This window comes from Sus scrofa, chromosome 13, assembly GCF_000003025.6.
Source record: "Sus scrofa isolate TJ Tabasco breed Duroc chromosome 13, Sscrofa11.1, whole genome shotgun sequence".
NCBI lineage: Eukaryota > Metazoa > Chordata > Mammalia > Artiodactyla > Suidae > Sus > Sus scrofa.
In genome coordinates, this window is record NC_010455.5 from 70,321,551 (window position 1) to 70,338,398 (window position 16,848).

At 45.8% G+C, this 16,848-nt stretch overlaps 1 long non-coding RNA gene across 1 annotated transcript; it reads left to right on the forward strand.

Moving 5' to 3' along the window:
* Positions 3,419–12,695, forward strand: LOC110256290. Its single transcript, XR_002337663.1, has 2 exons — positions 3,419–6,660; positions 11,700–12,695. It is a non-coding gene; the product is annotated as an uncharacterized LOC110256290 (long non-coding RNA).

Here is a 16,848-nt window from a genome sequence, read left to right on the forward strand (position 1 = left end):
TCTAGGAAGAGGACCTCTGGAAAAATGAGATGTCTTTTTCTTCTACCAAAAAACCAAAGCTTCATTTATGGAGCAACATGGTTGCCACTTATGTACACTGTCACCACTGATTCTTTTAGAAGCTCTTTAGGATGAATGATCTCACCTGTGAAAATGGGGGAGCTGTTGCCTGTAAGGGTAAGTCGCCACAATGTGATCACAGGACTAGAGGTGGAGGTGACCATGAACAGGGCTGTTACACTCCCTGATCCATGCTGTTTCTTTAATGAGGCTTGGCAAATGCACGGCATGTCTGCCAGCATTACGTACTACAGTGCTCCTGGCAGACGTTATTAGTTAATCATGGCTTCCTTTCTCTCTGAGTCTGAACACAGCTTTACCATCCTCTGCAAAACAGCCACTCTAAACCATAACTGGCACTTAAGATGAAAACTCCTCTGCTGTCCTAGCATCACGCACTGCACACTGTCTCCCTCTATCCAGACGGGCATTTTCTGCGTCTACTTCTGAGCCAACAGAAATGCCCAACCCAATCCAGAAGGCCCCTCTATATAATGTGGCCATTTCTTACCTGGGGCCAGAATGAGGGATCCTTGTGAAACCTGGGAAGAAGTTGGCCAACTGAAGACAGACAGGGGTCAGGAAACTGAACGAAATAGTGGGAAATAAAGGTAGAAGGTCGGGGTCTCAGCGCCATGGCTTCTTCATTTCTAGGAGGAAGCAAATGACTCAGGCCTGGCCAACCAGTCTCTGTAAGTGTAAAGGGGCACATGACCTGGGCCTGGCCCATCATGATGAATCCTAGAACTGTGTTTGAAATTCCGGGCAAGAGGCAGGATGGCTAAGCTGAAATGTCCCCCTGGTGTTGCTGTGGCCATCCTGCCCCATGAAGGGAGCACCTGCCTGAGAACAGAGTCAGCAATGAGTAAAGGAGAGCCAAGGGACAGAGCCATACCTAGTCAGCTCCCCCTGCCCCTTTCTTTCCCCCAAGCCAGTTGTCAATGAAAAATCCTGGTTAATATAGTCTGTCTTCCTAGCTGATCTTTGCCTCAATTATAAAAACACGACCTTCATCTTCTGCGTGGATTGAGCATCTCTTCACTTATCTTTGCTCAATTTACCCTCCCTGCCCTACTCTTACTGCCGCACCTTCTGGGCCATCTGCTCAAACTCCCCCAGGTTTATGATGTAGCTGAGTGGCCAGCCTCTGTGCATCTTTTGGAAACCCCCCCTTCTTCTAGGACAGGAACTATTGTACTTGTTCTATTGGGAACTCAGTGTTCCCAATGAAGACATCATGACACTAAATCCTCTCAGGGTGCTGTGCCAGGAAAAGACAGGTGCTATTATTATCCCCTTTCACAGTGGGAAACAGAGGCCTTGAGAGATTAAATTGCTTGCTCAAGATCACGCAGTTAATCCAGGACAGGGCCAGGATTCTAACCCAGGGTGTGTGCTCCCAAGCTCACTGTCGCCACTGAAGTATCTGCCCCCATTCAGTAAGTGAACATGATTGCTGTTACTAACAGTTAAAGTTACTCTAACATGATAGCCTGACCACTGGCCCTACCCCATCTTCCAAAAACTTCAGACTTGCTTTATGAGAAGCAATCCACTGGACAAGAGCTCAAGCAGCCGTGTTAGGCCCCCACACTCCAAGGTCACCTGGGACAGACACAAAAGTTTTCTAGTTCCATAGTTATCTTTTTCAATACAATAAGCTTCAAAACCAGTGGATTTGGTACAATAAAACCTGGCTCAATTCATACTTTATTACCTGGCTACCTTAGTTCTATTGATATTACCTGGGCATTGTACCACATATGAATCCATACTTTATTACTTGTCTATCTCTGTTTTACCAATCTTACCAGGGCATTGTAGCTGATATGAATTGTGAACCTAGGAGCTAAGAAATGTGGGAGTTCCAGGCCTAGCTCTGCCATCAACCGTGTGTGACTCCAGGCCACTTTCCTCCCCTCTCTAAACTTGACTGTCCACATCTGTAAATTGGTAGGTGGCTGTGTGCAGTGGAGGACTGATTATTTTCCAAAGTGTTTCCTAGTAGGCATTTTTCAGAAGTTAAAAAAAAAAATCCCCTCAGTCCCCCCAGTCCAGTAATTTTGGGAACACTGGATGGGACAAAGTTAAACAAGTCTATCTACTGCAGGCCTTAGGAACTTGTCTGCTCTTATGCATTGTGACTCTCAGACAGAAAGGTAGAACTCACAGCAGCTCCCAAACTTATTTGATGAGAGAAAATTTTCTGGGTACACTATCTTATGGGGGAGTTGTTTTGTGAAATGGAATTAGTGAAATGTTAGATTGGGGAATCTGTAGGATCCCTTTCAGCTCTGAGGAGTTTTAATTCAAAATTTCACTACTTTGGTATAGGGCTCTATGAGATGCTAAACTACATCCTAAATCATGAAAGAAACAAATAATTATGGTCGGTAAAGTTTAGATGGATTTCAGTTGTAATTTGTAGAATTCCAGCTGCTGAAAATGAGAGAGTCCATGAGTGGATGGATGGTTATGATCCAATTAACAGGACATTCCATGAACTTGGACCACACTGATCAACAGAGGGAGCTATATTGTAAACTGACCTTGTAACAAGCTTCCTTTTTGGAAATTTGAGGATATACAGATTACCCTTTCTTCAGGGTCTGGGTATATATAAAGTCACAAATTCATGGCTTGAGGAAAGTGACTTTGAGATTCTGAGTTGTAAAATCAAAATGGCTTTGAGGGAGTTCCTATTGTGGCTCAGTGGTAACAAACCAACTAGTATCCATGAGGACACAGGATCAATCCCTGACCTTGCTCAATGGGTTAAGGATCCGGCATTGCCATGAACTGTGGAATAGGTCACACGTGGCTGTGGCTGTGGTGTAGGCCGGTAGGTCCAGTTCCAATTCAACCCCTAGCCTGGGAACTTCCATATGCCAAGGGTGCACACCCCTGACCCCCAAAATAGTTTTGAATCATTTCAAAAGGGAAAAACAAGTGCCTGTTAGTATGCACATCATCTGTAGGAAAGCAAAAAAGCAAAATGCACTAACAAGCATCTCACTGAATCAGCCTGCAGAAGAAATCAATTCCACAGCAGGCCTGATTATTAACTGTAAAAATGTATACATGCAATTTACATTCACTCAAGCGGCTTTCCTCATTGTAATATTTTGGTGAGTATAAAAGTACTGATAGCAAAGGACTTCCTGGATGCATTCTTATGTGTGTGTGCGTGTGCGTGTGCGTGCGTGTGTGTGTGTGTGTGTGTCTTTTGAGGGCCACACCCACGGCATATGGAGGTTCCCAGGCTAGGGGTCTAATTGGAGCTGTTGCTGCCAGCCTATGCCACAGCCACAGCAATGTCAGATCTGAGTGGTGTCTGCGACTTACACCACAGCTCATGGGAATGTCAGATCCTTAACCTACTGAGCGAGGCCAGGGCTCGAATCTGCAACCTCCTGGTTTCTAGTCGGATTTGTTTCCACTGTGCCACGACCGGAACTCCATGGATGCATTCTTGACTGAAGTCCTCTAAATCTATTTTCCCTCAAAACTGAATTCTCTCATTATGGGGGTTTTTAGGAGACAGCAAGGTGTAGGGCAATGGGCATGGTGCTCAGTAAGAGATTCTCTTAATGACTAGGTACAGGGGGGCCACCCATGCACCATGCGCTGGGAATACAGCAGCCACCAAAGGAGTCAGAAACCCATATCCTAATAGAGCTGCCGTTCTGACTCTGTTAGTCATCAGCTGTGTGAGCTTAGCAAGTCACTTAACCTCTCTGAGCATCAGCTCATTATAGCATGTTCACAGGATTGTTGGGAGAGCTCTATGTCAGCTCTTGCATGTGGAGTGTCAAGTCTAGGCCCTAACACCTAAACGGCTTCTAGAAAGGGTAGTCAGGATGATTGCTCTTGCAGGCAGTGGGTAAGAAGGGAGTTCAGATAAATCCAAGGAGGCCTTGCACTACTGGCAGAACCTTTAAAGAAGAGGCAGGGTGAGAAGGGTCATCTGTGAACAATGGCTCCCCTCCCCAAATAAAACCCCACCTCTGTTCCCTGCCTTTCAACCAATACCCCCAGGTTGCAAGGTTTGCCCACATGGGCAGCTGCTGGGCTGGTGGCCCTTTGACCCCAAGGCCCTGCCTGCTGGTCCATGTTGTCACCCTGACAGAAGTTCCACCCCCGGTGCCCTAACCCCTTGGACACTCTCCAAGTTCAGGGCCAGGCATTCCCGCCAGCCCAGAGTCCTCTGGGTGGGGTCAGCGCAGATCTAGCTTACTCCCCCTGAAGGCAGGTCACTCAGCTCATCCTGCCTCCTGCCCCTGAGCAGATCACTCACCCTCTGAGTCAGGCTCTCCTCTCCAGACTAAAGGGTTAGGTGAATCCTCAGTTCTGGGATTCTACAGGGTTCCTCCCATGGGACATCTGATAGAAATCTGGAATCCATCAAACCACAGTCTTTCCACTAGTAGTCCCAGTTTCAGAGCTCAGTGTTTCTATCTGCAAAAATGGGCTTACTAATCCCTGCTCCCATATCATGAGTGTTGACACAGTGGAGGGGACTTGGGATCTTGAGTCAGACAGACTTGACTTTGAATACTGGTGTCTCCATTTGCAAGGCAAGATGCTTCTGCCCTCTGGAAGCCCCAGTGCTTCATCTGAAGGACAGGATATGGCATCTTCCTTGAGGAATTTCTGAAGTGAGTGAACCATGCATCATATTGCTCATAGAACATGATAAATAATTGGCAGCTCTTCTTAAGGTGGTTGGTATTTACTCTAAAGTAAGTACCTGATTAGAAGCTGATTCTATCCCTAATTTCCCCATCATGCTCACCCTCTCTGGGTCTCTGAGGTTGGGTTCCTCCAACTGCTAATCAGTGATGGAACTTCTATGGCTGAAAGCTACCTCCTGAGGGAACACAGTGGCCATCCCAACTTCCTCTTAGGCAGCAGAGTCCGTGGTCCATGCAATACTTCCTGTTGAAAAATGTGTCCTCAGTACATGTGATGAGTCCTCAGATACACAGTACCCTACTCACCTGCTTCTCCTGGGATCCTAACTGGTCCATGCTTTGGAGTAGATATAAAGCCATTCTTTCTTTGTGTGATATAAATCTTGAATTTCCCCCTGACCTCACTTGTCGCTGTCCTTTGTCCCCACTGTCTGTTCAGAAGAACATGTGACACCCAAAGGGACTAGAAGCCCTGAATCTCAGGGTTAGAGGCGGATAAATGATACTTAGGTGAAATCCTCTTTTGGTGCTTGAACTTCCTCTACTCCACCCTGTTCTTACTTACCTCCTATAATGGGAAACTCACTAGACAAAAAGGGGTCATTTTATCACCTACTTGGTCACCAGTTAGCTGTCTGACTTGCTAGAAAAACCATTGCTCAACTCTGGCAAAAAAAAGCTTCTATCATGGGTAAGTCATCTGTGAATCTCTGTTCCAAAGAACAATCCTGTTTTCTTGTCCATCCCCCTCCACAACTCTGAACCTCATGGCCACAAAAAATGGAGATGTGACATTTTTCTCTAGAATAACAAAACTCTGTTAATGTGTCTCTTTATTTACCCACTCACTAGACATTCCTGTAAGGAATCTACTTCAGATGCCCACAGAGCATGCCTTTCAATTGTAAGCACAATTAGCTAGTTTCCAGAAGGAGGAGGAGGGGCATTCATGGGCAGAGATAAATCATATCCTCGGCCAAAACCCCTCTTCTATTTTCCAACAGGGAACCCAAAGCAATTTCAGAACAACTCCGGGGGTAACATTGTTTTCCTTGTGCAGCTTCAGAAACAGAGGCACAGGAAGCGAAGGTCACCCAACAAATCAAGGGCAAAGGCGTGCACTAAATCCCAAGAATCTAAGACCTCCCGGTGCAGTAATTGATCCTCTACGATAAATGTTTGTCTTGCTAACCAGGGAAATTTATTGTGGTCTTTACAGCAGGATTCTTGAGGCTTAAAATTATAAACAGGGAAACAGGGCCTGGTCATAAGTTGAGTGATTAATTGGCAGAGAAAATGTTCAAGGAGGGAAAGGGTCAATGGGGTGAAGAAAAATCAAACCTCTTTTAGGAAGTTTCCCTGCTCTCTTACATAGTTTTAATTCTTCATGCTCGGTCTCTTCATTAAACATTTTTGAAGTGGGTTTTTATTTTGTTTCTTGGTTTTTGCTTTTTGGTTATTTTTCTGGCAAGGTTATTTGAGTATGTCTGCCACTTAGATTATTTCTGAGGTTGAATTGAACTTAACCTTTGCCCAGTGAAGCAGAACAGATTCCTGCTTATCTGAAGTAAGTGGGACTGAGAGGCCAAGGGACAATCAAGACCGTAATCAGAAAAGGCTGAGATAGAGCACGCTCTGTTTCTTTGCCAAGGAAGGGTCACAGTGAGGACCAGTGTCCAGGTCATGGGACACAGGTGCTGTGACGGCTCGGGGGGAGCCACCCGAGGATGGAGCCGACTCACACAGCAGCTCCTCAGAGGCAGCAGGTCCCCAACGCAAGAAGAGCCTGGCCTTTGTATTGAGACCTTGTTTACCCTTCCAGCTCCACCCTGTGCTTGCTGTGCAGCTTCAGCAAGTTGGGGAACCTCTCTGAGTCTCAGTTTCCTCAGTCAGCTCTGGCTAAGTGGTAAGGGCTGTGTCTGTTGTGTTGATGAGTATGTTCTTAGTGCCTAGTACATAATAGGTGCTTGGTATGTGTCTGCTAAAGCAATGAGTGGAAAGGGGTCACTGTGAAGATGAAATGAAAGATTGTAAAGAAAAGCCTGGGACATTAAAGATGCTCTTTCAACAGTGGTTCTTATGGTCCAGACTCTGGTCAGTGTTAGGGCAGGGAAGGAGTCTGGTGTTGTTACATCGTAGAGCCCAGCATCTTGAGCGTAAGGAAGCCAAGGTCTGTCTTTTCCTTTACTTAATGTACACTGGTGGGGGCCCTCCAAGCAGTGAGGCACTGTACTGGGGCCATTTCCAGCCAGATGAAATCCCTATGCTATGAAGCTTACATTCTACTGGGAAGAGACAGTAAACCAGTAGACAGGTATAAATATGAATAATTTCACATGCCAACAAAGAGCTATGAGAGTAAGAGAGCAGGTAACCTGACAGAGAGGGTCTGACAGTGGTGGTAGGGGATGACCACCTAGGTAGGGCCTCTTGGAGGAGGTGAGAGAGGAGTAGAGACCTACATGACCAGAAGGAGAGAGTCAGACTAGACTTAGAAGCAAGACTGCTCTGGATCAAGGCTTCTTCCTTGGTTTATTTTGGTGTTTGTTTTCAAAGGTCTTTTTTCGAAGGGAGGGAACAAGGCTTCTATTTTGATAAATTTTAAGCTTATAGAAAAGTTCCAAGATAGTCAAGGAACTCTCATCTTCTAGATTCACCAATTGTTAAAGTTTTGCCTTCTTGTCTCTATTAACATGGAACATACATACGTGTTACACACATAGCCCTATACCTTCCCACACACATGTTTTTGGAACCATTTGAGAATTCATGATGCAAATATACTGCTGCATCGCCCTATATTTCAGTGTGCATTTTGTAAAATATTTCCTAAACCAGCGTCTGTATTTAAATTCTGTCAATAGTTCCCGGAATAACCTTTTAAAGTGATACACATTTCCAGGTCCAGGATCTCCCACTGCATTAGTCCTTACATCTCTTTAGTCTCCTTTAGTCCAGAACATTTCCTTAGCCATTCTTTGTCTTTCTTGACCTTGACATTTTCTGAGCATGCAGGCCGGATACTCCTTGAACTGTTCCTCTATTTGGATTCCTGATGCTTCCTGAGGAGCAAGTTCAGGGGGGCTTCTGTGGCAGGAATGCCCTGGGAGGGATACTGTGCCCTCCTCAGCATGTCACAGCAGGAGGCAGGGGGTACTGGGCTGTCCCAGGGTGGGTGATGCCAACTCTGGCTGCTGGGTGAAGGTGATCTCTGCCACTTTCTCCACTATCAAGGTACTACTGCCCCTTTGTAATGAATAAATCATTTGTGGGGAGGTACTTTTAGAGTGTAAGTTGTTCTGTTCCTCAAACTTTCACCCATGGGTTTTAGCCTTCATGGGTGATTTTCTTACTCCATCTTTCCTTCTATGTTTATTAGCTGGCATCCTGCTGCAAAGAAGAGTTTTCCCTTCTCTCTCATTTATTTATACAAAACTTATTTTGTTACAGCACTACAAACTCATTGCTTTTATTTCATTCAGCGGGTTATAATCCATGACTGCAAGGTTCCTCCAACATGGCCAGTGAGAAATCCTTTAGCTTAGCCCCCATCTTTTTGATGTGTCCCCATCTTTCTTCAAGCCCACTTCCTTGCTTTCTGGCACAAAAAGTCTGAGGCTCACCTTGCACTTTGCTTGCATCAGTCCTGGAATCAGCCTTTGCTCCAACAAACCTGGCTACTTTTGATGTTAAGACATTTAGAGCCCAAGCTCTGGGTGCTGGGTGGGCTCAGCGTGTAGCTGTTTTTAGGCTCTCAGGGGAGGGAGCCAGAGAGCTTCTCAGACATGACTGGCAGGAGGCACGGTGATACTGTTAAAGTGTGGATTCTGATCCTGTTGACTGGATTTACCAGCTGGTGTCAGAGATTTTGCTTTTCTAACAAGCTTCCAAGTAATGCTGATGCTGCTGAGCCACGAGCCACACCTTGGGCACCAAGGATGTAGGATGATGGTTGTCAAGCTTAGGCATTTCAGAATCTGGAGTTTGTTACAATACACACTCTTGGGCTCTGCTCTTAAAGCTTCTGACTCAGGAAATTTAGGTGGGGACTGAGAACATCCATTTCTAACAGGTTCCCAGGGATGCTATTATTTCTGAGCTGGAACCACATTTGTGAGAACTGCTGATCCAGGACGCTTGTTCTCAAATGTGGCTATATAGGAATTCCTGGAGAATTTTTTGTTTGTTTTAAAAATACTGATTCTTGGAGTTCCCGTCGTGGTGCAGCGGAAATGAATCCGACTAGGAACCATGAGGTTGCGTGTTTGATCATTGGCCTTGCTCAGTGGGTTAAGGATCTGGTGTTGCCGTGAGCTGTGATGTAGGTTGCAGACACAGCTCAGATCCCGTGTTGCTGTGGCTCTGGCGTAGGCTGGCGGCTACAGCTCTGATTCAACCCCTAGCCTGGTAATCTCCATATGCCATGGGCGCAGCCCTAAAAAGACAACAAATTTAAAAAAATAAAAAAATAAAAATACTGATCCTTAAGGTCCCAGAGATGATGACTTAATTGGTATATGATGTGGCCCCAGCATTGAGAAGGCTATGAGTTATATAAGTGTTTCTACTGCTCAGCACAAGTTGAGAAGATGATTCTAAGCTGAGGTAGGAGTGAAAACAAGGGTCTTTAAGAAGGAATGAGCTTGACATTTTCTTTTTTTTTTTTTTTTTTTTTTTTGCTTTTTTGCTTCTTAGGGCCATACCTGCAGCATATGGAGGTTCCATGGCTAGGGGTTAAATCGGAGCTACAGCTGCTGGCCTATGCCACAGCCACAGCAACGTCAGATCCAAGCTGTGTCTGCCACCTACACCACAGCTCACGGCGATGCTGGATCCTTAACCCACTGAGCGAGGCCAGGGATCAAACCCACAACCTCATGGTTCCTAGTCGGATTCGTTTCTGCTGAGCCACAATGGGAACTCCGAGCTTAACATTTTTAAGGGTCAGTGTGAAGGCCAGCAGGAAGTGGGGTCAGAGAAGTGGGCAGGAATGGGACCGGGAGGGGATGAGCTGGGTGAGGCATATGCCAGTCACTCTAGTGAGTTGGGAAGCCAACGGAGGCTTCAGGCGAGGATGCCTTAACCTTTATCCTCACCTGACAGTCCCAAGGCCAGCTCTCCATTGCAGGTCCAGGGGCTCTCTACCCAAATGAGTTTGGGTTGTGACATAAAGGATGAATGAGCTTCACAGCCTTCTCTTAGTGCATCTACATTTTAAGGATTGCCCATGGATTTTGTTTGGATTTACTTTCCAAAGCTTTGAAATCTCTGAGAAGTAAGTTTAAGGATAGTAATAAAGTATTATATCATGGGAGAAAAACTTGGCAGGAAGGGGATGTCTCTAACTGCTGATAAAGACATCCTGGAGAGAGCTGCTTCAAGAAAACACAATGTATGTTGCATAATGTGAATGCACTTAGCATCACTGAACTGAACACTTAAAAGCGGTTAAGATGGTACATTTTATATTATGCTTTTTATAAATAAAAAAGATGATATTCATCATATAATGAAAGGTAATCTACAAAGGTCTGAATTCTTCAATTTAATTGTTTGCTGTTCAGGAAAGTGACCATGAATAATTCACTATCACTTGGAAAATTCTATCATATCGCTACAAATAGTAAAGAATTTAAGCCAAGATTAAAAAAGAACAGAAAATGTGTAAAACCATGAACTTGGGATATGGATAAAGTTGGGGACCACCACTCACTTTAACAAAAGGACTTTTTCTTATGTGAAGGATTCTGCATCAGGCTCACCTAAGTAACTGTGTCCCTCTGAGGCACTGAAAACATGATTCACTTGGTGTGCAGCATGACAGAAAATAACTAGTCTGGAGAGAGAGGCAGACTAGGGGCCTTCCGTGATGTCACTTCCCACAATGTGATAATAACCCTGCATTTCTGCTTATCTGCTCTCTCCCCTCAAGGCCATAGCACAATATGAGTGTGCCTGGATCAAACAGGATTCCTGTGACACAATCCACATTCTATTTTGATTCTGGCATTTGGTAACCTTTCTTCTAGGAAATGGAACAACGGAAAAAAAAAAAAAACAACAACAACAACCAAACAAACCTGTTGGTGATATTCTGTTGTCCTGAGCATGTGAGGGCAGCGAGGCTCAGGGCAAATTGAGCAGAGCCAGGTGTAGCCCCTGGGTCATTTTTAGCAACACTCCCAGGCCTGATATTTGATGGCAGCCTGCAACCAGCTCTGTCAACCTGCCATGAAGATGACCTGTCCTTTCCCTCGGTTATTTGAGCCCTGGGTTTTTCCTGGGAAAGAGCTGTCAGTGATGTCATTATCTCATGATGCTGTTGGGTGACCTTGCTCACAGAGCTGGTTCCACTCATTTCTCTCGTACCCTAGTGTTGAACTGAAGAACACACTGCTGAGAACCAAGGGGGGAGAGGGTCAGGACTCTGTAAAGGGGAGGCTTCCTTGCCCCTCATCTGATTTCCAAATCCTTATCATGATTAGCTTTTATCTGACCCCGTTTCTAGCAGTCCTCAGCCTGAAAAAGCCTTAAAGGAAAAACAATGCAAGAAGAGATAAATGAGATTATTATTTTTTTAATGTTGTAGTAGACTCAGCCAGACAGAAACTACGAACTCATATAGAACAGCTTTGATCCTTCTTATAAGACAGAGAGATATTTATAAGTGGTCTTTTGTACTGTGGACCAACCACAGAGGCCTGAAAGGCAGACCGGAGACAGGAAACACATTACGTGGTCTAATTCCGCTGGTCTAATTAAGGAAAATAGGCCCTGAGCTAGCTCCTGCATGGACGTCACGGGACGCTCTGCCCTCCTCATAAGGTGGGCCCTGCTACCATCCTTATTTCAGGGAGGAGGGAACTGAGTCAGAGGCCAGACCTGCTGATCACCCAGTAAGTAGTGTTTGTGGGAAATGAGCATGTTTCTGTACTCTTCACCCAGGACACCCAATGGCTGCCTTTCTGATACTACAACCAAGAGTGTTTCAGGAACTCCACACTTAAGCTCTTTCAATCAGTAACAGAATGATCCTAGACCTTCCCCAACACACATTGTTGAAGCTGAAAGGACACCGCACAGATGAACGCTCTGAGGCTGCCAGCAGGTAAGAGGATCTGCTCATCAGAGTGGTGGCATCTGTCCTCAAACTCTGAGGGTTGACTACACGCACACACAGGACCACTTAGTGCGGACAAAATCATCTTGTCTGGGATATGGCCTTGTCGACAACCTCATTTTAATTCAACAAGATGTGGGCACGAAGGGCAATTTACCCTTCAATCTGCTCCCTGGGGCCTAAACAGCACGCTGTTTTCTTTCCTTCTTTGCTCCTGGCAGCAACAGATACTATTGGGTTGGAGCTCCACAAATTGTTTGGATATAAGGAAAAAGACGATACAGACTTTGCTGGTCAACATGAATAGATGCCGACTGCAAACCAAGGAAGGACAAACTGGGAAAGCAAGGAGCACAGCGCCACCTGCTGCTGAGAGGGGGGATGGCGGTAGAGATGCACCCAGTGGGAAGCTGGGCTGGAAGCACCAACCCCTCGGGTCAAATCCTCCCTGCATTTCCCTTCAGGGAAGGAACTGAAGCCAGAAAGGGTGAGAGGCTGATTTCCAACTCTCTTCCCTCCACCTGAGGGGAGGACACAGGAACTGGCAGCCACCTGGCCCTCAGGAGGAAGAGGAGAGGAAACACAAGGAAAAGCAGGTGCAGACCTGGTTCCTGCTTAGAGGGTGAGACGCCCATCATGCCAGGAGATCACTCATAGGAACTGTACAGGCTGGCAGTTTGTGCAATGGCTGCTCCACCATCCCGGCCAGACTGCAGGGCTTTCAGGCCGAGGTGGCACTGAATGAAGATGCAAGGGGCATCAAGATGAGGGGGAAACCACCCCATAAACTCAGTTTGAATACAAAAAAAAAAAAAAAAAAAGGCAAAGAAAGGTGAAGTGAAACATCAGTGTGGGATCAGAAGGAAGGGACCGTGCAGACTGCATGTCATGGGACAGGGACTGTGTGGCCCCTGAACCAGGAGAACCGCTCCTGCCTCAGAACCTCTGCAAGGCTTCCGGGGGCCTGGACTAACGCTCCCTCCTGCTGCTCAGATGTTGCCCAAACATCACCTACTGGGACAAGGCTGAGCCTTGCTGCGTGCTCCCCATCCTCTCACCCTCCATGTCCCTCCTGGCACCCACACTGTTTATTTGGTCCTCCGCTAACGGATCCTGGCACTGACAAAGACATTTGAAAATAAATTTTAATTGATTGAGTTAAATTATTTCACATTCATGGCCCTCCTGAAAACTCCCTGAGGAGAAAAAAGCGTGGGGACAAACTGAACTGGCCCCCCAACAGATCCTCCACTTCTGTGCCTTCTGAACCTGGGGTCCGCGATGTGTCAGGCTCTGTCCTAGGCTTCTTTTGCTTTTTTTCTTTTTAGGGCCGCAGGTGTGCTTATGGAAGTTTCCAGGCTAGGGGTCAAATTGGAGCTGTAGCTGCTGGCCTACCCCATAGCAATACCAGCCACATCTGCGACCTATACCACAACTCGCAGCAATACCAGAACCTTAACCCACAAAACAAAGCCAGGGATTCAAACCAGCATCCTCATGGATACCAGCTGGGTTCATTTTCACTGAACCACAATGGGAACTCCTGTCCTATCATCCTCACAGGCTGATGGTAGGGGGTAAGTGATTTGCCCAAATGGTATGGGGTGCAGCTGGGATTTGAAGCCAGGTTAATCCGACGTGACCATGTTTCCAGACTCTATGGTTACTTTTTTCCAACCCACCATGGACAACTCTGAGAGTCCTGTCAACACCCAGAGCCCACATCCCCAGAGCACTGTAGGTGGGTGGTTTGGTCACCAAGAAAAAATATTCCTCTGTAGTAATCAGAATCGGAATCGGCGGTGGGCATGCTACTTCCACATCCAGGAAAGTTCTAGAAGAAACCAAGAAAATCAGAGTCTACATGCTTTTAGTAGTGAAATTGTGCAATGGATCTAAAAGGAATTTAAAACACTTGGCCTTGGTTTCCTCATTTCTTGGTGTTAGTGTTCCATGTAAATTGATACCTAGTTAGGCATCTACTGTTGGCATATACTGCTACTCTCAGGTGTGGTAATGGACAAAAATGTGTCCAGGTGTAGGCAGGACATCACAAGTATCTGGAAAACAATGTTCAAAGTCCACCTTTTTGCCCTGAATGGAGAAAGAAGTTGCTATAAATATATATATCTCAACAACAATGGAGATAGACCTTAAGGGTAGTAGCTAAGTGAAATAAGCAGGACCAAGACACGAACTGCATGTATCACTTATAAGTGGAATCTTAAAAAAAATTAAAGGAAAAAAAGGAGAAAGTCACACCCGTAGAAAAAAGTGGTTTCTGGGGGCTGGAGGGTGGGAGGAAGAGGTTGGTAAAAGGGTATAGGCTTCCAGGTACGAGATGAATAGCTCGGAGGATTTAATGTAAGACATGGTGACTAAGTTGACAACATTGTATTACATAATTGAAACCTGCTAATAGAGTGGAACTTAAAGCTCTGTAGCCCACCCCACCTGACATGATTACGAGATGGAGCCTGACAAGTGGTAAGAATCCTTTCACAATCTATACTTATATCAAATCAACACAATACCCGCTTTAAATATCTTACAGTTTTGTTAATTATGCCTCAGTAAAGCTGAAAAATAAAAGTACCATTTACCCCTTCTACCCAGAGTGCTGTCGCTGGCTTTCTTATTGTTTTAACTAGTTATTCAGCATTTACTGAGGACACCCTCTGCCGGACCCTGTGACTGGGTCCCTGCTCAGAAGCAGCCACCTGTGGGGTGGCATGTCTCTCCCTCACAGCACATAGGTATCCTGCCCTCCTCAGAGCTTCAAGGACCCCAATACCTACTCTCAGCCAGGTACCCTCTGGCGTTGCAGGTCTCCCGACTCAGCCCCCCAGAGGATCCAGCTCCCATCAGGCACCACCACGGAACAAATCTTAGCTCCCTCCAGGCTGACCCCCCTTGTACTCAAGGGTCCCCTATTAGACTACAGAGTGATGGCTTCAGATCCTATCTCTGCTATGAGGTGTGTTCCAAAAATCTATTGGTCATCATCAAGTACCAAAGGGGTTTATTTTTCTATAAGTTAGAGATGGCAGGCTAGCTGTGCACGATCAAATCCTTAGTCTCCAGTTCCCTTTAGAGAAACACTCTTCTCCACACTCAGACCTTAGTTCCACGATAGGCATGTGGCTGGGGCCCAGCCAGTCAGAGCTCTGCATTCTCCCGGCCATGCATCAGCATGTAAACCAGTAGAGATCACTGCAGCTGGCAGGAAAGGTAGGCTATAAGCTGGGATCCGCATCTGTGTAGGACTTGCCTGAGAATGAAATCCACATAGTTCAGCAGAGCCGAGGGACACAAACATCAAACCTGCCAGGATGACCTCTAAAATTCCAGTGACTTTCCCTGTCCAGGGCAGGTGAGCACGGCTCACAGTGGGCAATGGCTCACACAAGGAATCTTCCTCCCCTCTGTGAGTAGTCTAAAATTAACACAGGTTAAGTATTACAGTATCTCTTGCTTATTTCAATTCACTTTATTCACTTTTTTTTTTTTTTTTTACAAAAAGTGAAGATTTGTGGCAACCTTGTATTAAGTTTATTGGTGTCATTTTTTTTCCAACAGCATGTGGTCACTTTACGTCTCTATGTCATATTTTGGTAATTCCTGCAATATTTCAAACTTTTTCACTGTTATAACAAATATAACAGTGGTGATCTTTGATCAGTGATCTCTGATGTTACTGCTGCAAAAAAAATTTAGACTTGCTGAAGGCTCAGAGAATGGTTAGCATCTTTTAGCAAATTTTTAAAAATTAAAGCATATATTTTTGTTTTTTAGGCATAATGCTATTGCACACCTAATACACTACAGTATAGTGCAAACATAACTTTTATATGCCCTGGGAAAACAAAAGCTTAGTGACTGGCCTTATTGTGACACTTGCTTTAATGCCATGGTTTGGACCCAAACCAGCAGTTTCTCTGTGGTCTGCCTGTATATGTAGGAAAAGGTGTGAAAACAGCCTAGTTTGGGCAGATCTTCAAAAATCACTAAAATGTGTGAGAATTGTCCATTTGAAGCTAATGCTTTTAGTCTAACTTGGGACACTCAAGTTACGTGGATTTCTATTTGGGCACATTTGATCTCAGGCTACTCTCAGATGGTACCACATTTTCTGTCCATCTTTCTTTGTGGGGGAAGCAATGAAAATTTGTAACAATCTCTCAGGAAACTGCCAACACAGGAATCCAGGTACGGCATCTGCTTGAGAGACTTCCAAAAGAAATCTGGGCAGAAGGCTCCCCTTGAGTTATGTGACACCATGTCACAGAAGCCACCAGTCACCATCTCTAGTGACAACAGGCCATCCAGCTGGCTGGAATTCAGCATGCTATGCAGCCTGGGAAGTCCAGGGCCTGGCTCCTGGGGGCCCTCTGACTGCATAACCCCTCAGAGGGTAGCACCTTGCAGACCTAGAAAGGAAGCCTTGATGGGGGGCTATGGCAGGACACTGTCTGAGCAGCCCCTGGGGTGGACCAAGTCCCAGCTCCAACCCTCCAGGCAGGGAGCATGAGCTACCCAAAGCCCTCCATCTGGTAACAGGCAAGTGGTCATTCTGTGGTGAAAGCTCTTACAGCCTGCTCCATCCATATATCTTAGCAGCCAGGAGTAAGTGGATGTTTGTATGGGGTGGCTTTACAAGCACACAGTGGCAATGGTGTCAGACTGGAAGGTTCATAGCTTTTACGAATGTGTAGAAACAGCTAAACAAAAAGTTTTGGTATAATCTATCGATTCCAGGAGAAAAAAGAGAAAGATGACCAAGAATGAAGTAGAAAAAGTATCCTGGAATTAAGCACAGTATCAGATGCCTTAAAAATAAATCTACTGTGGAGCGAACAGGAGCGTGGCAGTGGTGCCATGGCTATGATGACATCAGGAGCCAGGGCTGCACTGCATCCCCACCTACATGCTCACAGAGGGGCTACCTCAGACCCGCAGGTTAGCAGTGAAAGC